Raw genomic sequence first — 24,099 nt, 5'->3', positions numbered from 1 at the left:
AGAAGAAAAGAGAAATCCAATTTTATGTAAAATACTGCATTTCATTCATTTTCATTTTCTGTTGTCTTCATCTGGCAGTTCTGTTTGGAGCTTTCAGAATGTGACTTCAGCACACGTTGAAATTTCACATTCAAATTTCCATCTGTCCAATACAGCCCTCTGCCAAACCTCTCCAGTCTTCCTTGTCTCGTTCTTTCATTTCATCTTTGTCCATGCCTACATGCCTTTACACCTGTAGTGATTATTATTATATATTAGGGCTATGGAATATTGTTTGGTCAATATTATCATTGTACATTCTATTAATTTTAATTTTAATTAATTTTAATTTTATTGTAACTGAAATTGAAAACTTGTTTAAAAAATGTTCTGGTGGTCATACAGATAATTAAATTGAATGCAATAACCCAATAAATAAAGTACAAATCCCCAAAAAAGAATGGCTTACATTGTCTTATTTGCAATAACTGCACTCTTTTCTATATCTGCTTGCAGAAATGTGTGTTCTTTATGTGGATGTCCTTCAGTGAGTACTCCACAAACTTTGTGAAATATTAAAATGACACTCATCACATAAATGTCAATTAATGGTCAATTGGTGTTAGCTCTTTATTTAAAATATCCTTGTTTCACCACAGATGAAACTCAAAAAATATACTAATGTAAAAAACTGAATTACATACTTCATGTATACAACAACAAATTTAATTTAATACTTTATCCATTGTGCCAAAAAAGTGGGGATGTACAGCCATCTTATTTTCAGACCAAAATGTTTTCATTCCTGCAAAGAGAAGTGATGCCAGTCTCACAAACAGATCAATACAAGTAATTATCTCACCTATGTGGTAATGCATAATTTCTTGACACAAAGCCAACAATAAATAATGTAATGGTTCACAAACAGGCTATGACCCTGAACAAGAAACAGTGTATTGCTATTCCCTATAGCAGTTTGTTCATTTATCTCTTCCATCTATCTGATGTAACCAGTGAGACACTTGCCAAAATACTCTCTTGGTCCTGAAACACAGACTTTGTTGTGACTTATCAAACAGTTTATTACCCTGAACAATATGCGGCATAATGCTGCTCAGTATATCAGTTTGCATATTTTTAAATGAATTTCCACCATTATGGCCAGAGATATAATTCAACTCAGACAATTAACCAAAAAGCTATTGGGGAACTCATACTTATCATTAGGGTGATAAACTCATATTAATGTTGCTAAAATATGTCATATGTGGGCAGTGAGCATATGTATAAGTTTTATCTGAGAGGGCAGGAGGATGATATGAAAGCCTCAGCTATGAGATAGTATAAAATGCCATATCCAGTGTGGCACCCTTGTCTAACCCATCTACTCCTATTACTGCTCTTACTTCACCATCTGTTTGTACAAGCCCAGGGCTTCCCAGGCCACATACTGAATGAAAGCAGGGTCCTGAACCTCCAGGTCAGCAGGGACATTCAGGTTGATGGTGGGAGAGTTCAGTACATTCACAAGCACAGTGGTGGTAGGGGCACAGGCACTGTCACAGTCCTTCTGCCTTCTGTACAGCCTCTTGAATGTTCTCAAACACCTCCACGATGACAGAGCTGAACTCCTCCAACATGCTCTTGCTGAAGTCAAAGAAGGAGTCCAGGACCTCCTCCAGGCCGATGCCCTTGAGGAAGTGGGTGTCGAGAGCTGGGAGGAAGGGCTTTGGCTTGAGGGGCTTGGACTTGAGGCTGGTGATGACGGCATCGCGGAAGGCTGGCACATATTCTTGAACAGCTCCATGCTCCTCTCATAGAGGATGCTGATTCTGTGCTGCAGCAGGAGTCCATTTTGTTCCCGTTCATCTCCTTGTCCGGGTTCTCCAGCAGCTGGCCACTGGCCATGGACCAGACCATGGCCGTCCTCCAGCTGGAACCGGGCCGACATCTTATGGAGGAAGTCATCCACCTGACAGGGACAAAACAGCCATGGCTTGGTCAGTCAGTGCCCCTGTTCGCTGGAAAGGGCAGAACGTAGAAAGTAATACTGCAATGGCTTCATGCACTCCATCCTCCTATCCTCCCTAGCACCTACAGGGATCTCCGGCACAGCCCTAGACTGGATTAAGTCCTATCTGTCTGGCCAGTCCTCCCAGGTCACCTGGGCTGGCAAAGTATCAACCCCTCGTTGCCTTGTTACAGGAGTTCCCCAGGGCTCAGTCCTCGGTCCCCTCCGCTTCTCCATCTACACCAGGTCCCTTGGCCCTGATATCTCTGCTCATGGCATGTCATGCCACTGTTATGCTGAAGACACCCAAGTCTTTCTCTCCTTTCCCCCATCTGCCACACAGGTATGTACCCATATCTCCACCTGCCTGAGAGAGCTGGAGGCACAACCACCATCTAAAGCTCAACCCAGGTAAGACAGAGCTAATCTTCACCCTTGCTCTAACCTCTCCCTTCTCCGATTTTTCCATTTCACTAGGGGATACCACAGTAACCTCATCCCCCAGTGCAAGGAACCTCAGAGTGATGATGGACAACAGGCTGTCCCTCTCCGGAAACATCACGGCGGTGACCCGGGTATACAGGTTCTTCCTGTACAACATTCAGAGAATCTGTCCCTTCCTCACCACCTACTCAACTCAGCTCCTTGTTCAAGGAGTTTATACTTCAGGTTCTGTACTCAAAATAACACAGTGAGAAGAGAAAAGAACGCTGGAACTTAACACACACTGTCATGCGTACACACACACACAGAAATAAAGGTATGAACAAGAAATTGTACCCATAGCCAGCAATACATAGATAACTAATTTGTAACTTTTTTTTTTTTTTTTTGCTTTGGGTAAGTCAGTTGTACCCAAAGAGTACATGACTGTACTTTCAGGGTACATTTAGGAAATTTCATCCTTGACAAACAATGTACCTCCACTGTCATATTTCTGAGAGTGCACACACACCCTCATACAGCCAAGCACGCACACACATACATGCAGGCACACACCAGAGATTCTCACAAGTCATCAAATGCAAGTCTGAGTCAAGTCTCAAGTCTCAAGTCACCAGAATGGTGCTGCCTAAACATCAGTATGGCGAGTTTGCAGTTTGCAGTTTTGTATGGATAATCTCCAATTACATTTAGCCTAGGACTAGGTCTAATCTGCATCTGCAGTTACGTTCACGTTGCAGTATTGGTTTATTAATATACTCATACATTTTTAAATGAAAGGTAACTGTTGAGCATTTCCTTTCATCATTTAAGAAAATCAAATGAGCGATTGTTTATGCAAGAAATCAGGAGCTGGGGGGTCTCGGTGGTGCAGCCTGTAGAGCTCTGACCGCATGCTCATTGCGAGCCGCGACGTCGGCAGTTCGAATCCGACCGTCCGATGTCTTCCCCCCTCTATCGCTCCCATTCTTCCTGTCTCTCTATACTATATACTGTCCAATAAAAGGCCTAAAAAATATCTTAAAAGAAATCAGGAGCTATGATTTTGGGAGTATAGGTATAGATTTTAGGAGACATTATGCAATAGGAAAACCTCAAATCCTAAGGAATGCCATTGCACTATTGCATAGTAAAATTATGAATCATTTCAAAACCGCATGCAACTACAGTACATGCCAAACTCGGCATGCCGGGCCCGCCCACATAACTGCTAGTGCCCCCCCATTGGCGCCCAGCCAACTGGCGCGCAGACATGTATATTTTTTTAATTAATTCTAGTATTTTTCTGTAAAATCAAAAATATATAATACTAACTTTATATTTCATATAAACAAAGACATTAAAATAGAAAAACAATGGTGTGTGCAAACCGGTACTGAAAAAGGATGTTGTTTTTTTAATGTAGCTATAGTGGTTACCACGGGATTTCAGTTGGTAATCGAGCCGAGAAGTTTTTCTCTAGGTCTAGGATGGCTATTGCTTTTGTATTGCTACATTAAAAATGGACATTCGCAAGTGCCTTGTCCAGTATCTTCCAATTCCATCTCCTCCTCCAACGTTATATTGGAGGGGTCAGATCCCGCCAACAAGCCCAGTGATGATGTTGATGGCGGAGAGCCTGAGCCTAGTACCAGCAGCGGCAGCCATGGATCTGCGTCGGCTAGCTCGAATGCTACTACTACTAGCCATGCTGCTGCTACAACCGGAATGGTATTTGGACCACAACTGCCTGTAACTTTTGGATTATCGTCAGTAGATGACATGTGTCAGCAAGTGGTTGGCTGCTGTTGTGTAGTGGTACTTTGGTGCTTTGCATAGGCTATCCCTGTGTTGACTCTGCTTTAAATTATGACGGCATGATATTATGATGCATCAGTATCCGCCGTGGTGCTTATTTCGATAGATGTGGGCTGCTTTGCACATGGTATTATATTTAATGTGTTGTCTAGTGCTTTGTGCATTACCTCTGTGTAATTGACTGCTTTAAATTATGAGGATTATGTAGTATCTTTAGGCTGGTCATATTTGCTGTTGATGCAATAATGTGATTATCCCATAGGTTATACATTACATTATTGGCATTTGGCAGACGCTCTTATCCAGAGCGACGTACAGTTCATTAGACTAAGCAGGAGACAATCGCCCCCTAGAGCAATGCAGGGTTATGAACCAACCTTGCTCAAGGGCCCAACGGCTGTGCGGATCTTATTGTGGCTACACCGGGATCAGAGCCACTGGCCTTGTGTGTGCCAGTCATTTACCTGAACCACTACGCTACAGGCCGCCCGTATATATACTGTATATATACTGTAATCAGTTGGCACTGATTGCGGTGCCGACCACTCCCGTATTGTATCCCTGGCATCTATTCATTTTCTAAAGTCAAAAACCTTGTAAGTGCGCCTGATTGGTGCCAATTATGAGTGAATGTCTGTATTGTGAATGTGGCAGTTTTGTTGGCGCTCTCCACTATCGTAACTTCAAACTCGAAAAATGTTAGGCCTAACACCGATACATATTAAATCTATCTGAGACCAATTTGGTTAGTATGCAACCTAGTTATTCGTAAGTGCTGCACGAATACAATAGTATATTGAATTATCAAAAATATTTAATAATAATAAATGTGTGCCCCCCATGCAGTTTATATGCCCGCCTTAAGATTGAGCCCTGGCGACCTGTCAGTGTGCATGCAAGATAATTGGTACCTTCGTTTTGGTCGCAGCACATTCGACACGTGAGGTCCTTCAGTAATTTTAGGTAAACGGAAAGAAAAACGGAAAGCATTACGGGAAACAAGAGCGTGTATCCGGCAAGACCTCGTTTAAAATAATTATCGAACCCGTTACGTTATTTCGCTGATCCAGTTCCAGTTATGAACAGCGTAATTAAGCTGCTTTCCCCAGTTCAGAATTCATGAGTCATCTAAGGATCTCGCGTGTCGAACCAAAACGACATTAGCAATCATCTTGCTTGCACATCTGCCGGAATGTAAACAGGTCTGGAAATTTTATGCCAATGTTAACAAGACATTCAAAATCAGTTGCTGTCCTGCTTGCATATCGATGTTAAAGACCATACTGAAAGTTTTTTTTAATTTTTTATAGTGCAATCCTCGATCAGCCTCCAGATCAAAATCCCATTACATTGCCATTTTACTGAAAATGCAGCTGCCTGTGTGAACTACGTTGACAATGAAAATGTACGGGACTTTTCAAGCCAACCTGAAGAAGTTTGTTTTAACGTCACTGTACCTTACACCCGTGGTTCTCTAACTTGCATAGCTTTTAAAGATCAACCATTTGAAATGCAAGCCAACATCGCTACAACTTGGCAGTCAACAAAATAATAAAATATGCAATTTTGTTACGCTGCTTAACTGTGAACATCATGCTGAGTCTGAAATGCCTCATTTGACCAACACAGTTTAGCTAAGTTACGTTTAGGCAACAATGAACAGCGGTGGGATCAGCTCCAGTGCTGGTCAACTGACTTACCTTTCCGTATGAGTTTTCAAATGTATGTTGAAATTTTACTTGGTTGCTCCCTCATCTTTTATTTTAATTCTCTACATTTTGCTAGTTGCAATCATTTTGTTTTGTTTGATGAGCCTGAATTATTTGAACTCAAAGGCCACGACATGCAGAACTGTAATCTTAGCAAGCTATGCTGCAAGAAATACAGTGTAGGGTGTTGCTATGGTTGCTACTAAAGCAGTGTGGCGTGTAAAACGACGTTGGGTATGTTTTAACTAAGGAATGTCTTTCATATAAATAATTGAAAAATAATCATTGGCTGTAAGATTATTCACTTCGTCATTTTCAGGATGCCATTTGGCAAGACTCTTATTGTTCACAAGTCCTTATTGATGAGTCTGAGTCGAGTCTCAAGTCATTTTTGTACGAGTCCGAGTCAAGTCTGGAGTCTGTGTATGTGCGACTCAAGTGCGACTTGAGTCCCCATCTCCGACACACACTCTGCTACTCTTAAAAGGAAAAGTAGTCTAATTTTAACGGGCTACTTTAGCACCAAGTAAAAAGTCAATGACCACCTTGTTGCGTATGCTAATATAAGGCTCTATACATGACATTGTAAGAAACCCCCCAAATACACCAAAAGGCGGAAGTATCCGACAGGTGAAGGAAACGCACGTAGTCTGACCAATGCTTCTGGAACAGGGTTAATTTAATTTTGTTCTCATTTATCGGACTCCAAAAGATAAGTTCAACTGCTCATCTGTTCTAACAGTTCAACAGAAGGAACTGCAAATGTCCGCTAATGGTGTGGCTCTATATGATCGCTATCTATTTGTATGGACGCAGACGTGCCTGTGGCCTGTATAGCCTACAATTATACACTTAGTATGTATCTTGTGACGCCACTGGTGTATAGGCGAGTGACTAAGGCGTGCAGGTATCCTAGGTTGTCTATGTCTGTTAGGACTCTAAACTGCTAAGTGTGCAGTGGTGCGAGCCAAGAGGATGCAGGTTCAAATTAATACAATTTATTAAACAGTGTGCATTGCAGAAATAGAAGGACAATGTGTTACAAGAATTACAAGTTGTAATATGAATGGCTATACGCAAATAGTGCGCAGGAGATCGTATTAGTGAGTAGACACCAAACACTGTATGTGGAAAACCCATGGTTTATACAGTGCTATTTCAACTCATCAGTTCTGGGAGCATTCCACTAAGGTGGCAGAATTGCGCAGAGGCAGCACAATGATGGGAGCAATAGTCCTGTATTAACGAGCACTGTCTTTTCATCAAACCTTGCTGACCCTGTGTCAACATGGTCAACACAGTCTGTTTCCTTTTGGGGGTCTGCAGAGAGGCACACTTATGCAAAATGCCCTACAACATCAGGGCCATCTATGGACAGGAGCAGGCTGTCTCACACCTTGAACTGCCCTGAACTTTAGTGCTGGCTCTGAGCATTAATGGGGGTGGGGTTGGTCTGTATCGCGGCAGTGTTCCTGGAGTCTGCAGGACTTCACGTTCTGTCACACAGAAAAAGACCTCACTTTGCTTCGGTCCTGGTCGCCACGGCAGCACCAGGTGCCGAAAACCATGCCCAAATGTGGTTAGCCCTTTCCAGCTCTAAACCTGGAGCCTGCTAACTTGCCAGGCCAACAAAATCTGCTTCTCCTACAGAGCTACACTAAGTGTGTGTGTGCATATGCCTGTGTCTGATCACATGGGTAAGAACGGGAAGATGTTTGTATGTGTGTGTGTGTGTGCGTGTGTGATCACATCAGTGGGTACAGGCGGATGTTTGTGTGTTGTGTGTGTTTGTTTGAGTGTGTGTGTGTTAGAGGGAAATCATCAGACACTGGAGCGGAGAAGGTGATGCTTACAGGAGAGTGTGTCTGGGTCACAGGAAACAGAATTGAGCAGTCAGACGGAGTCTATCGCCCATATAGTGCCATGTTCAGGCTGCAGCCTCTCGCTCTGAGCTCCGTTTATTTTAAACCCAGCGCACGCGGGGCTTGTGGGAATTTGTTGAAAAGCAGATGGCTCTTTGGTAAACACTGTGGTTTATGAGCCATGAAACAGAAATCCCTTTTAATTCCACGATACGCAGTTGCCAGAATTTAATTTGTATTAAAAATAAATAAATGAAAACACTCAAAGTTAACACATGGATATAAAGCCATCTTTACAACCCTGTGAAAAACACAGGAAAAAAGTGAGAATCCACACTCGCTTAGCAGCTCTGTTAGTTTGGGTTCCAGAACCACAGCCCTCGATGCCTCAGCGAACAGACACAGCAGTGATACGTCTGAGATAGGAGCCTATGACCCTGTGGCTCACAGACCTCTCATTCACACATCTTGTAATGGACGGCAGAGTTATCCTGTTAGATAGCTACATCATACAGATGTCGGAGTTGTCCTGTTAGAGACCTCTTACAGATATCAGAGTTGTCCTGTTAGAGACCTCTTACAGATGTCAGAGTTGTCCTGTTAGAGATCTCATAGAGATGTCAGAGATATCCTGTTAGAGCACACACACACACACACACACACACACACACACATGCACAGACACACATTTTTTGTAAAATGGACAAACAAAAGACACTGCTAGATCATTGACTGAAATGGGGGTCAGGTATGTAGTAATCAGCGTCTGTATATCAGTTACATACCACATTCTGCCTTTAACAAGCACAGTGAGTAATTTAGAGTTTCCTAAAGAAATTCCGCTCCCCTCTACGTACCCCCCCCCAGAAGTCTAAAGCACTAATGTAAGGTCTTTGTTCACCCCTCCTGCTTAGAGTTGAGCTGTTTCTGCCCCTTGCATGAAAGGCACAATATAAAACTCTATCCAAACCCTAAACAAGGCAGCCCTGCCATTTGACACCCTTGTATTGCTCTGAAGGCGGAGGTGCATTGTGGGTATCTTGTAACCTGAGTCATGACCTCCGTTTTCATCCAGTTCATGAGTATACCGTGTGTGTCACCTCCACATGCCCCTTACCTTGTTTCTATAGGCCCAAGAGTAAGCAAGGGGGCAGCTACTGCTATAACCTTTGTCCCTAATCAAAAATATCCCTGAGCAACTTCCATTTTTACACACACAACCCCTGTTTTTTTGTTATTAGCAATATAAAATGCTTCTGCTGGATTTGCTACTGGTGGGTCGGTCATTTGGAACTTTTGCTTGTTGTCAGATTGAATTGCAATGCATCTGATAGACGTATTTTGAGTTTTTGCGATGGTGCAAGATCCACTTCTTGCATTGAAAAGTTCCTCTTAATCACCATTATAACAGCAACCATATTCCAGACTGTTAGGCAATTATTCATTATAATTGTCATTATAATTCATTATTTCTGAAGGCAATGTTGTGAAACTCAGCACACTGTAGCAAGCATGCAGACAGCCACCACCAGACTCTGAGCTTCTGCATCTAGTCCCTGCTGAAACTCACCAAACTGCTCCCAGTGGTAGCCTCATTTTCAGAATCATAACCGACAGTATGTAGAGTACAATGAATCTGACCAGGCAGCTCATAACCTTACAGAACTATGAGCCTGACCAGGCTGCTCATAACCTTACAGTACTATGAGCCTGACCAGGCAGCTCATAGCCAGGCTGCTCATAACCTTACAGAACTATGAGCCTGACCAGGCTGCTCATAACCAGGCTGCTCATAACCTTACAGTACTATGAGCCTGACCAGACTCTACATATGTCCTTACAGTACTATGAGCTTGACCTGGCTGCTCATAACCTGACAGTACTATGAGCTTGACCTGGCTGCTCATAACCTTACTTTACTATGAGCCTGACCAGGCAGCTCATAGCCAGGCTGCTCATAACCTTACAGTACTATGAGCCTGACCAGGCTGCTCATAACCAGGCTGCTCATAACCTTACAGTACTATGAGCCTGACCAGGCTACACATATCCTTACAGTACTATGAGCTTGACCAGGCTGCTCATAACCTTACAGTACTATGAGCCTGACCAGGCAGCTCATAACCAGGCTGCTCATAACCTTACTTTACTATGAGCCTGACCAGGCAGCTCATAGCCAGGCTGCTCATAACCTTACAGTACTATGAGCCTGACCAGGCTGCTCATAACCAGGCTGCTCATAACCTTACAGTACTATGAGCCTGACCAGGCTACACATATCCTTACAGTACTATGAGCTTGACCAGGCTGCTCATAACCTTACAGTACTATGAGCCTGACCAGGCAGCTCATAACCAGGCTGCTCATAACCTTACAGTACTATGAGCCTGACCAGGCTGCTCATAACCAGGCTGCTCATAACCTTACAGTACTATGAGCCTGACCAGGCTACACATATCCTTACAGTACTATGAGCTTGACCTGGCTGCTCATAACCTGACAGTACTATGAGCTTGACCTGGCTGCTCATAACCTTACTGTACTATGAGCCTGACCAGACTACACAGAACCTGGCTGCGCATAACCTTACAGTACTATGAGCTTGAACTGGCTGCTCATAACCTTACAGTACTATGAGCCACACCAGGCTGCTCATAACCCTATGGTACTACAAGCCTGCTATGGTACGATGAGCCTGACCATAGCCATACAGAATTATGAGCTTGACCATGCAGTTCATTACATAATGATACTCTGAGCTGGACCAGGTTGACGCTAATGTGAGATGTCAGCCCAAACTCCAGGGAAGAGCTTTGCTGATAAACAAATTATCGGTCGTTTTAAAGACCATAACAACACTGTAACTAGTTTCGAAGGTGTAAAATTAATATTTAATACAAAAACCAGTCTGCAACAGGTACCTGGCGCAACGTTAAACTCGACACCTACTGCGCAAATAAGGTGCTAACAGTGACAGCTGTTTTGTCAGCTCGTCCAGCGCTAAAAGGTGAGATCCACCAATATCGCGAAATGAACACTCATAAGGCACATATAACTGTGTGAATAGACCTATACAAGTGTTCTTCCTGGAAAGTGGCCTGCAGTTTGTAATGTAATGTAATTGTAATGTTATAAATTATAATAGTCCTGTTTTCACACTTTAAGGATCTGCTGGAATCCCTGCCTCACGCACCAGAATCGCTTCATTAAGCTTCATATTTACAATGACATGATATGGCATGTAGCCTGTTAGTTTAACCGCAAAGTTGCCAAGTTGCCAGAAACAAACGAATATTGACTATGACGCTCAGTTAATTTACTCAAAACAGTTTGGCTAATCTAATACAAAATATTATATTAGTCGTGTAGCCTATACAGCGCTAAATAACCCGAGTTCACATCCAGAAACCACTTCACTGCAGTCCAGTCAATTGAAAATGCCTCATTGCAATTTTTTTAAACTAGCTGTGCAAAGTAAATAAATCTTGGAAAATGTATGCTTTCACTGGCCGTGCAAAGAGGTGCAAAGAGTCTAAATGTGGTTCCTCGATGCCAACACGGTACAGTACGCTCACTGTACTTGATAACTTCGTGCAGTTTATAGCCTACATAAGCCCCGCGCTACACCACTGAAACAATGGTGATTTGCGAATGATGGATCGGTACGGCTTTGTGCGCTGTATAATAAGACAGCTGCATGTAAAGTGGACAGAAGTGTCAACGACGTGCTATTATGTTTCATTACAATTCATTTAAGTACCATTGCTTAAGTACCAATAAAAAAGACTCTAGTAACGTATAACCCAATACAGTCAAACATTTACACTGTGATAAAGCGAATGGCGCACAGTCAGAACGGAATCACTGTTATCGCTTATCACCAGAAAATCGACTCGTTGAGCTCATGATTTAGGACATAACGTTACATCATTCCAAACCGACACGGTCGTTGAAGCAGTACGGCTCCGGTGCGCAAACAGTTCAAATACACATGAAGAAATGAATGAGCATGTTATGCCCGAGGACACGGCGAGGCAGGGTCATACCTGGTTGGAACATACTTTGGAAATAAAAGATGACCAGAATAAACGATCCCAAACAAGTGGCGAGTACCATCCGGCAAATCCTGCTCATCCTCTTCAGTTCTAGCAGAGCCTGTTTCATGGCAGGAAACCGGCTAACGGCGGTTGAATATATTCTTGGAAGATTAATTATTTCGACCGCCGAAGACCAATGCGTCTGGATGGTGCTGATGATGATGATACTAGTGGGGTGCGACTCTCAATCAGCTCAGCGCTACCCCGGAGCGTACTACTGTTGTCCACACGCACAACTGTGGGGGAAGGCAAACTCTGTCGCCCCCTCTGATAATAAAGAGAATGAGCGCGCCCGGTTGCTCACTGAAAGGAAACGTCGGTGTGCTTGAAGGGACAATCGCAGGATTTCACAAATCGAAAATATGAATTAGCAGGGCTGACCCTAATTTCTCTGAGGTATATAGGACGGTGTCTCTCACCACCGGACGTGGCTTACAGCATTTCGCTCCAAAGTAAGATTCAGAAGACAGATGCTCACACCGACCCCTCTAAGAGTGCATCCTGCAGAGATGTAAGGATGGAGACGGTGATCAACTTACTGCATTCGCCCTCTTCTGGAAACGAGACAACACAACAGGGTGACAGCAGGCAAATAGTGTTCTTATCATTCATGTTAACGGTGACAGGAGAAGCACAGTGAACGATCATACTGTTCATTTTTTATTTTTTTAAGAAGAAAGGCATAATTGCTGTGTTGTTATTCAAATTGTATTAATTCGTAGTGATTTAACTATTGATAATTATAATACTCTGTATACTGATAATTTATGAATAATTCCATCTTTATGTGAAGGTCCGGATGCAAAGCTCCTTGGTGGGGTGCACTACTCCATTCCTGGAGGGCAAGTCTGCATGCTGTACTTCTGACAGCTCGATAAACTATGCTGATTCACTATTGTACTTTATATACTAGCAGCCTGCTGCTGTAGCTGGTGCTTATACAAATGTCAGTTCAAGACACGATTCAGCTAATTTAATAATGGGACATTAATTGTAATATGCTTACAGCCCCAGCAACCAACCCCCCTTATATATCAAACAAATTTTGCATCTTGAATGTAAAAAGTGTACCATACCAGTTGCAAAGAAAAACAATAACAGTTATCTGCCTCTCCATATGGAGCATGTTCAAAGCAGACATAGGGTCCTTGAGCTGTTCAGAGCTTGGGGGTTCTTTGAAGTTCATTGAAATGCTAACAGGCGGTACACCCTTCTCTTCCTCTTCTCTGACACCATTAGTGATTTGTGAACTTTGTACTGTTACTATGAATTCTATTTCTGTCCTTTGTCATTCACAATGAGAGAGAGAGAGAGAGAGAGAGAGAGAGAGAGAGAGAGAGAACGAGAGATGCACTGCTGTTGAAGGAGATAAGTTTGTAGATAAGTGCATGGTTTGTCATGATGATTTCAAAATGTCAGTTCCTGTAGTGTACAGTCCCCCCACCTCCCTCTGGGAGATGATGCTGGTTTAGGGGGTGGTGAAAATAGACAGCCACACAAAAGATAGGAGGAAAGGAGTATGAGTGAAGTTAAACCTCAGTTAACTCTGCCTCACCTCCTCAGAAGATTGCTATGGTCACTAAGGGCCTTGGGAGACAGGTTGTTGATGGGAACTTGACTGAAGTGATCGGCGGGGGCACACTTGACATTTAATCCCGTTAACCATTCGCAACTCTGTCTCATTGTGGAATTATAACATCCACAGCTAGAAATGACATGGAAAATCACACACACCAAACACCCCCCATGCACACAATCACAATCTCATACACGCATGTACACACCCACACATATTCAACTGCAGAAATAAGCAATGCAGTAGCTGAATCTGCTACACCTTTGATAGTTGGATCTGAGTTCTGTGAGCCAGGCGAGCTGCACTGACATGCACTGCAAGCGTCTCCACAGAAAATGAATGGAATGCATCGTCACGTAAATGTGGTTCCTACCAAAGAAAATATATATATATTCTGGAGAAACAACCCTTGAGGTGATCCATCCATAACAGCATGATGGTTTGAGGCTCATTTGATACCTTGGACCTTTGATGACTTAAAGCCATTCAGCCAACAAATGTGTTCTATACTATATCAGCCTAATTTACAGCTGATTCTAGTCCCACACCCCAGTTCCCATATAAATCCATTCAAATGCAAAGAGTTTTTGTATCAATTGGAGGACAACCTGAAAATAAGATATCCAGACTCGCAGTTGATAGGTCACGGACATCAGGAAGTCATGGCATGCAAACAAGTCATGGATAGGCAACCAAGTATAAAAAAATGACAATTTATAATGTTAATTTGTCAAATTATTTTTGAGCTCTTAAAATCGGGGGGACTATGTATAAAAGGCGCTGTAATTACTACACCGTTCACCCGATTTAGTTAGAAACACCCTTAAATTAAAGCTGAAAGTCTGCACTTTGAGCTCATACTCATTATTTACTTCCAGCTCCAATATCCTGTGGTAGACAGCTAAAGTAACAACAACTTTGTCAATGTCCAAATATTTATGGACCTGACTATCTAAAATTATGAGAGCACAACGCAATAGAATGATAAACACTTACGTCGGAAGAGCTTACATAGAGTTTACATAGCCAAACGAAACTAACAAAAATATCAAGTTATACTAGCTACCTCACTCATCGTGAGATGCATCAGATTATATATTTGCTTCAAACTAAAATACGTAGCCAGAGACAAGTTTAATGCACTGCCGGGCTGCGAGCTAGGCCATTAAATTGCAAACTCATCTTTTAGAACAGAATACATTCACAAATTGTGCTTGTCTGACGTAATGCGCATGTACCCTGAGCCTTTTCTAGGCATTGCCTTCATGGCGGCCCAAAAGCCAAACTGAGTTTATCTTGCATTTCAGAAACTGACCATTTCAGGTCAAGCGCTGCGCAAATTATACAGTAATGATAAATGATTTCATATGTTGAACGTTCTAGTTTTATTCCATGCCTTGTTTTGTACAGGTCTTTCTGCAATTAGAAAATAAGAACACTTTATGTGTGTCTATGGGCGCGTATAGTATAGAGGGAGGGAGGATGAGCGTCATTGGAATCAGAATGGAATATCCGCATGTTGTCATAATAAAACTATTCATAAAAAAACATTGTTTACGCAATTTTTGCATCATTTGTAATTGTTATTGTTTGACATGGACATTTCTCGCAACATCACCGTCTACATGGAATACTATGCAGACGTCTTCATACACCGAATGCTGAAATTACCAATGACGTATCGATTCCGAATCAGCTGTGTGTTCTATAGGCTACTGTGAAGTGTCATGTAGCAATTTAAATTTAAGTACACACTGGAGATTGCTCATTCTGTTGCTGATGGTAAGTTGGCAACACATTGTCAAAACTTTTCCAAGCTTGAGAAAACCCGACTACTTTTACTACTACATTGAACTTTTTTTGAAAGAACACATTTTCCACTCTTGATTTTCTTGGAGGAACACGGTAAGCTTAAATTGTTTGGTCTTTAAAAACAGTTTACCAGCATGAATTAATAGATATAGATAATGAATAGATAATTAATTTGAGTCTCAGAAATGAAAGAAAATGTAAGGCTAAATAGGCTAATAGAGCAGTGTTTTGTGTCACAGACAAACCAAAAATGTCAATTTTGTTCATTATGTTGCCTTGACAATAGAGTTCTATGTAGTGGTCATGAACTGATTACAGTTTGTCATAAGTATTTAGCTAATTTAAAAATATATTGTTTAAACTATGTTTTCAAATGGTTTGGAAATGTTTCTGTTGAATTTGAATTCTGTTGAACATTTTCCAGTAGCATCACAGTCAATTGACTGCTGGTTGGCATAACGGTGTGCTTTGGTAATCCATGAGTGATGGCATTGCACAACATGCCTTGTTATTGTTGGTATTTAAAACCATTTAAGATTATTTAATTTGTGTTTACAGTTATGTACTGCTCACGAAGAAGCAAAATATATTGTATATAATCGGTATATCTCACATTTTATTTTAACAGTCTGTTTATGCAGTATTTAAATATTGTCTTAATTTCTAACATAAAATATTACTTAGATGTGTGTCAATGTGCAGATGGGTCTATTGCATGGCAGTATATCATAGATTATTAGGGCCTATTTATGCAGAAGTATGGAAAGCAGTTTATAGGTATATTCACTATTTTTACTTCTAACTGTTGGATTGATGAGATTAAATCATACAGTAAATTTACCAGGGCAGGATAAAGATTTATCTTCATGTCATCAGCTATATGTAATTAAACCTTTCTCAGATTTTACCAGTTTTTCTGTACCTTTCTCCTTAGATCAACATTTTCCACTGTGTTGTATCTGAACATGGACGTTGATCCGGATTTTCCTGAGGTATGCACCATGATCCCATACCTTCTGGGTCTCCAAAATGATTAAAAATGTTCCTGATTCCCTAAAGACCTTATGTAGCCATTATTATGTTAATCCTCCTTTCCCATTTCCCATCTTTACCACAGCCTTCTTTGAAGGGAGGTCCCAGGATCATCCTGCAGCCCTTCACTGCAGCTGTACAGCTCCACAAGGCCAAAAATGCCTGGAGACCATCAGCGAGGAGGCTGGCTGAAGGGAGCCGGGACCGGAGGGAGGAGGTCACTGAGGAAGTCTGTTCACAGGTCCTGTTCAGGAAAATGCGCAGCATCCTGAACAAGTTGACCCCTGAGGTGTACACACTCATGGCGAAACAGGTCAGTGAACTGAACATCGATACGGAGGAGCGCCTGAGGGGAATCACCGCCATCATTTTTGAGAAGGCCATCGTTGAGGTGAAATACTGCAGCATTTATGCCCAGCTCTGCTACCGTTTCAGAGAGGTGAGTGTCCCAGACTGTCCCTTATCACTGCGTCAGAAATCACTTCCTGGGGGCCGCAGTGGCGCATAGCTAAAGTAACAGACCTTGATGCAGGCAGTTGCACACCGAGGACCAGGGTTCGATTGCCGGTCCTGTCAAAAGCTGAGCTTGGCCAGCTCTCATGGAGCAACATAATTGGCTCATAGGGGGACTCGTTGGGATCGCCGCATGCATGCACCCTCGGAATTACGGTTGCAGGCTGTGAGACGAGATGGCTTGAAGAAGGCGTGTTGTTCTCCCTCTAGGCTGCTGAAGGGATGGGGTTGTAAGCGGTGTATCCCCAGCTAACACAAATATAATTAGATAGGGTACAATTGGCCACCAAATTTTGGAGAAAGAGGAAAAAAAAATTATGTTATGCTCGAACTGCGGCCTCATGTACTTCAAACTACTGGAAGGAAGAAATAACATCCAGTTTGTTCCTTTTTCTGTGCATAGCTGTCTAAATATGCAGCTTCTCCACACTGCCACCTTTTCATGCTGCAAAGAAGGGAATTTTTGAATGAATTATAGAAGATTAGATCAAAATAAAGGTGTGTGACTTCTTCCAAATACCCTTTCTGACCTACAGATAAAGGTGCCATCCAGTGAGAGCCCAGCCATTTTAAGCTTCCGTTCAGTGCTGCTCAAGCTCTGCCAGCTGGAGTTTAATAAGCTGGATGTGGCTACATTGGAGAGTGAAGTTAATGGCCACCGCCATCGCTTACTTGGCAACATGAAATTTGTTGGCGAGCTCTTCAAATTCAAAATGGTGAAAGAGGAGGTTATACACAGCTGCGTCACAAAGCTCCTCTCCAACCAAAGCGAGGAGGCACTGGAATGCCTCTGCTGCCTTCTTACAACTGTCGGCGAGAACCTGGACAGTGATAAGGTATTGCACTACATGACCATGCAGATATACTTACAGTATATACCCCACCCCCTAACACACAAAAGACAAACTCACACAGACTTACCCAGAAACACTACAACTGATACCACTGCTGTCTGTTTCATCAGGGCCCCATGGATGGATACTTCCACAGCATCACAAACATCATCAAGGAGGGAAAGACATCATCACGGATCAGATTCCTTTTGCAAAATGTGCTGGAACTGAGAAGGGTACTGCCAGGATCAGCATCCTGTTTCTCTCAACCAATCTATCTCTCGTACCACATTGCCCTCATTTCCAATCCAAACTGCCTTCTCATTCCCATTTAATGAAAAGAGGCCACTGAAAAATGTGAACCAAAAATGGTGTGTGCTCCTTTTTGTCAGTATCCCTACCTAGTTAAAAACTGAAAATAATTAAAAGGATCCTTTCTATTTGTCACACTGTGCTCCAGTACGATTGGATCTGTCGCAGACGTGTGGACGGACCGAAGACCATCAAGCAGGTTCACAGGCAGGTTGAAATGGAGAGACAGCGAGATAGGAGCCTCGAGCGGCAGATTCCTCCTCAGAGGGACAACTGGCGGCACAGGGGCCAAGATCACAGGGTCCAAGTACTGCCACACCCAGCCTGGAGCCGCAACTGCCTCCAGAAGGAGGCGCTTCCAAAGGAGGAGAAAGTGAGGAAGCCAGCTGTGAAGAGGCCGTCTGCAGCAACCCAAGACAGGAGAGAAGAGCACCGTGAGGCAATCAGGACCCAGGAGCTGTACAAGAGCATGCACAGTGTCCTGGATAAGCTCACCCCCGAGAGTTTAGGCCACATTATGAAGCAGGTGAAAGAGCTTCGCATGAACACAGAGGAACGTCTTAGGGGCATTGCAGCCATAATTTTTAAGAAGGCCATCTCTGAGCCAAGATTCTCCACCACTTGTGCCAAGATTTGCAACTGTCTGAGGGAGGTGAGTATGTGCATCTCTCCTTTCTCATTATTTCAGAAATCACAACCACAACCTTATGACACAAGTATGGGCTTCAAAAACAGTGAAAGGAGAAACTAAACAGCCACATACATTCAGTTCCTTTCCTTTGTGTGTTATCTGTGCACAGCCATCCTCTAAACATGCACCTTCTCCACACGGCCATCTGGGCACACTTAACACAAAGAGGTTTAGATAGTATTTTGGAACTACAGAATTGTAGTTCTAAAGAGAGAAATGTTTCTTGCTTCCTAAAACACATTTTTACCCTTCAGGTGAATGCCCCAAGTGCTGACAACCCTCAAAATGTTGTGAACTTTCGTGTGGTGCTGCTAGGACTCTGCCGCAAGAAGTTTCAGATGCTGGATGCAGACCATGAGGTAATTGGAAGAAACAGGAGGAGCTTAACATGCTGGCCGGGGTAACAGGAGGGCAGTAGTGCTGGGTAATGCTGGTTTGTGGATTACAGATCAATGTCATGGCTTCCCCTGTGCTATAAATGCTTGGCATCTCCCTGCTCACCCACCTTGGTCCTCCTCCTCGTATGTCCAGGAGGAGGAAAAGCAGAAAATGGTTACCAACTTCAAGTTCCTTGGGGAACTTTTTAAATTGAGGATGATGAAGGAGACTGTGATCCACAATGTCATCACAAAACTGCTCATCACCCAGAGTGAGGTGGCACTCGAGTGTCTGTGCTGCGTGCTGTCTACTAGTGGCAGCACCCTGGACTGTAATGAGGTATTTCACCAGTGAGGTCATATCCGTCATTCAGACATGCTTTTACACACACACCCAAGCAGTCTAACTGTCCCCACTGCTTCCCATTTCAGGAGCACCTTATGGATGGGTACATCCATCAGATGGAGGAGATCATCACCATGAGGCAGATCTCATCCCAAGTCTCCCGCCTGATGCAGGACACAGTGGCCCTGAGAAAGGTATTACCCCAATTTAACTAACCCCAAATTCTCAACCAACCTCTAACCCACCCTCTCCAGCTTCATTGCCTTTTTGTGTTTCTCACACAGCTAAAATATCCCTCTCTTGTCTGCTTCTCTCTGTTCCAGAATGATTGGAAACCTGGGCAGGAGTTTATGCCAGTTTGCCAGGTCCGCATGGACACCAAACTGGAGGAGGTGCAGGAGAGGATCCAGGAACAGCAGGTGGTTATTTCCATGGCAGGCAGCTATATTCCCGGACGGGCGCAACTGTCCCTGAGTCATGAAATCCAGCTGCAGGATGACGGCCAAAACACCGCCATCATACCTGCTAACTACCGCCTAGAGCCCGGCATCTTCATTCAGGCAAGCCATGACCAGCTTCATTGCCCATTAATATGTATGAATGCAGGACTGGACAGTGATGCCCTTTCAATCTTTTGGTATAGGACATGTATCCCTTAGGTCAGTGTGCAGTACTTCACAGATTTTCATAAACTGTAGTAGTTCTTTGCTAAATGGATGATCTCCTACCCCAGCTTGACGCATTGGACTTCAACAACCAGCTTCCAATTCCCAGGCAGGAAGGCACCCGGTGGTGTCATGGCATGGAGCAAGGTAGGATCACACCTTCTCTCTCACATGATTTTTCTTTAATACTGTACATCATCTAATATGACCTTTTTCATCGCTATCATATAGATTAATTTACCTTCCTCTTCCATGCACTCTTTTCCACACGTGATGTTTCACACAAGGTCTCCACATACGCTCTCCCGCATGAACCCTCTTAGCAAAAAACCCTAATTGCCTTCTGCCCCCCATTCTACAGAGGTGAAACGTCTCTCCTGCAGCACCCTAAACCTCCTCCCCACCCTGCTGCTGTCCTCCTCCTTCTCCAGCCTCCACACAATTCTTCACAGGTCAGCACTTAGCAGTCTCTCTGTTTGTGTCTATCAAACTGATGCCATTGGCTTGTCTTTGTTTTCAGACTAAACATAATTGTGACAAATATCACTTTAGAGAAGTATGTCTTAAGGCAGGAGGGTCTCCTGATTTTCCAAAATCATTCCCCCCTACCCTAGCCGGAGAAACTGGAGCCAGGACTGTGCTCTGGTGAAGTGGCAGTTCAACCAACCAGAGAGTCTGGGCAGCAGCAGTGATGACACCCAGCTTCAGGTTTTCGGAGCTGAGAAACATGCCCTACAGACCATAGCGGCTCTGCCTGCCCCAGCTAATCCTGCTGTGGACACAGATGAAGCTTCCAATCCTGGTCCAGCCCTGGCCGTGAGAACTCAGGATGAGCTTGAGAAGGTGATGAAAGCTGCTCATATGAAGGTAAACTTGGCTTCATTTCAGTAATAGCATAGCCATACTGTGGCCATGTGAAAATACGATGCACATTGCCTGTCTGTGCCACCATCATTATGTATAAATACTATGCTGTTCCCCGTCTGGCCCACAGAAGATGTTGCTGTGTATAAAGGGGAGAAACGGCACACTGCAGCTCTTGATGGTGGAGCAGAACTCCATCAACAACAATTGTCTCATCATAATTCACCACCTGGCAGAAGTGGGCTCCCTGCCAACACAGCAGTTACTTAGACTGCAGAGCATCTTACAAATGGAACCACATAGACATCAGGTCATGGACCGTGTGGTTACAGCTCTCCAGTTACCCAGCAGAGGATATATTCGCATGGACCAGCTCTTCAGGTGAGTCGTTTGCTTGCAGACCAAAATGTGGGAATGACTGCTGGAAAATACCCCCAGTATAAAAAAACAATGTATTGGGTCCATCAATTGAAAAAAACAGCGAATCACTCTGAACTTTGACCCCACTGCCCCGCTGTGCTGGTAGGGAACTGACTGTTCTCCCAGTGCCTCTGGACAGAACTGGTGTCCAGAACCTGGAGATCCTCGTCTTGACAGAGAACCACATGGTGAGTTCTGAGAGCCTGCAAACACTTTCGGCACATACTCAGAGACTTACTTCTGATCTGAAAAACCAAGTGCAGTGCTTGACTGTAACGATCTGTGCATCACACTGCATAATTGGGTGTCTTTCTTATGCAGATCCGTCTGAACTGCTCAACCAGCTAACGACCTAGCTAGCTAGCCCTTTCAATGTACAGTAAGCTTGTCCAGGGCAGGGAACAAAATACTTTTTTCGTGGCTAGATGAATCCCCCAAACAAATACTGTAATGTTCTGTAATTTAATGTACACATGCCCAGTTTAGGTACATTTCAATCAACGACATCCCAGCAGCATAACAGCAGAAACCAGAAGCTCAAATGCCAGCAAATCATTCGAGCTAAACTACAGTAGCCCAGGTCAGCGAGATGAATCCTCCAAACAATTACTGTACGTTACATGTAAGTGGTATGTAAGGCCAAATGGAAAAAAACAACTTAGGTAACTTGGCTAGCTAGCTAGCTACATAATTAAAATAGGTCAATCAATAACGTTAACTAAAAACTAGTAACTAATGACAGTCGGTGTCATGTACAAATCCATGATGTTCCACTGCTTCTCTTCTCGATTCTCTCTTCTAATTCCCCGTCCAAATTCATATTTGCTCGGCAAGGATAGGCCTTCGCCATGCCGAGACATTCTCAAATATGAATGTTTTGTTGCTATAGAAGACGGGAAACGACAATTAGAAATGCTGTATGTTTTTCCAACCAGCCAACAATGCAAAATGAAAATACAATGAATGCTACTTGATATTTAAGTCAGCTTCCAAAATGCTCTACGGAAGCTCAAATGCCACAAATAATAGATTGTTGGAAACTATTAGAATGATGTGGTATAATTACACAAGAATTGTGTAATTATTCCACATCATTATCCCGTGGTTCACTGTTGTTGACTATGAGACTGGGCAAGGGGCCATTGTTTGACAAGTGAACTACGGGTTAGCAGTGGTGCTTATGAAAATAGTTTAAAAGATCCTTTCTATTTGTCCCACTGTGCTCCAGAATGACTGGATCTCTCGCAGACTTGAGAACGGACTGAAGACCATCGAGCAGGTTCACAGGCAGGCTGACATGGAGAGACACGGAAAGAGGAGTGTCAAGCAGCAGATTAATCCTCAGAGGGACAACTGGTGTCATGTGGGCCAAGAGCCCTGGGTCCAAGTACTGCCACACCCAGCCTGGAGCCACAGCTGCCTCCAGAAGGAGAAGCTTCCAGAGGATGAGAAAGTTAGTTGGCCAGCTGTGAAGAGGCCGTCTGCAGCAATCAGGAGAGAAGAGCACCCCGAGACAGCTGGGACCCAGGAGCTGTATAGGAGCATGCACAGTGTCCTGGATAAGCTCACCCCCAAGAGTTTTGGCAACATTATGGAGCAGGTGAAAGAGCTTCGCATGAACACAGAGGAGCGTCTTAGGGGCATTGCAGCCATAATTTTTCAGAAGGCCATCTCTGAGCCAAGATTCTCCACCACTTGTGCCAAGATTTGCAACTGTCTGAGGGAGGTGAGTATGTCCATCTTTCCTTTCTCATTATTTCAGAAACCACAACCTTATGACACAAGTATGGGCTTCAAAAACAGTGAAAGGAGAAACTAAACAGCCACATACATTCAGTTCCTTTCCTTTGTGTGTTATCTGTGCACAGCCATCCTCTAAACATGCACCTTCTCCACACGGCCATCTGGGCAAACTTAACACAAGGAGCTTTAGATAGTATTTCAGCACTACAGAATTGTAGTTCTAAGGAGAGGAGTGTTTCTTGCTTCCTAAAACACAGTTTTTACCCTTCAGATAAATGCTCCAAGTGCTGACAACCCTCAAGATGTTGTGAACTTTCGTGAGGTGCTGCTAGAACTGTGCCGCATGAAGTTTCAGATGGTGGATGAGGACCATGAGGTAATTGGAAGAAACAGGAGGAGCTTAACATGCTGGCCGGGGTAACAGTAGGGTAGTAGTCCTGGGCAATGCTGGTTTGTGGATTACAGATCAATGTCATGGCTTCCCCTGTGCTGTAAATGCTTGGCATCTCCCTGCTCACCCATCTTGGTCCTTCTCCCCGTATGTCCAGGAGGAGGAAAAGCAGCACCAGCAGTTGGTCACCAACATGAAGTTCCTTGGTGAACTTTTAAGATTGGAGATGATTAAGAAGACTGTGATCCGCAATGTCATCACAAAGCTGCTCATCACCCAGAGTGAGGTGGCACTCGAGTGTCTGTGCTGCCTGCTGTCTACTAGTGGCAGCTCCCTGGACTGTAATGAGGTATTTCACCAGTGAGGTCATATCCCTCATTCAGAGATGCTTTTACACACACACCCAAGCAGTCTAACTGTCCCCACTGCTTCCCATTTCAGGAGCACCTTATGGATGGATACATCCATCAGATGGAGGAGATCATCACCATGAGGCAGATCTCATCCCAAGTCTCCCGCCTGATGCAGGACACAGTGGCCCTGAGAAAGGTATTACCCCAATTTAACCAACCCCAAATTCTGATCCCCCTCCACCCCCCCCCCTCCTCCTATAGCACATACTCAA

The 24,099-nt window shown here is 43.6% G+C and overlaps 1 long non-coding RNA gene across 1 annotated transcript; it reads right to left on the bottom strand.

Annotated features, from left to right (window-relative positions):
• Window positions 1–691: 691 nt before the first annotated feature.
• LOC133135452 (uncharacterized) lies at window positions 692–12,048 on the bottom strand. The gene is made up of 2 exons (XR_009709391.1): window positions 11,849–12,048; window positions 692–1,951 (listed from the first exon to the last, which is right to left on the bottom strand). It is a non-coding gene; the product is annotated as an uncharacterized LOC133135452 (long non-coding RNA).
• Window positions 12,049–24,099: the final 12,051 nt, after the last annotated feature.

The sequence above is a fragment of the Conger conger genome, chromosome 8 (assembly GCF_963514075.1).
Source record: "Conger conger chromosome 8, fConCon1.1, whole genome shotgun sequence".
NCBI lineage: Eukaryota > Metazoa > Chordata > Actinopteri > Anguilliformes > Congridae > Conger > Conger conger.
The sequence above is the reverse complement of the archived record's forward strand: the minus strand, read 5'-3'. Positions and strand labels throughout refer to the sequence as shown.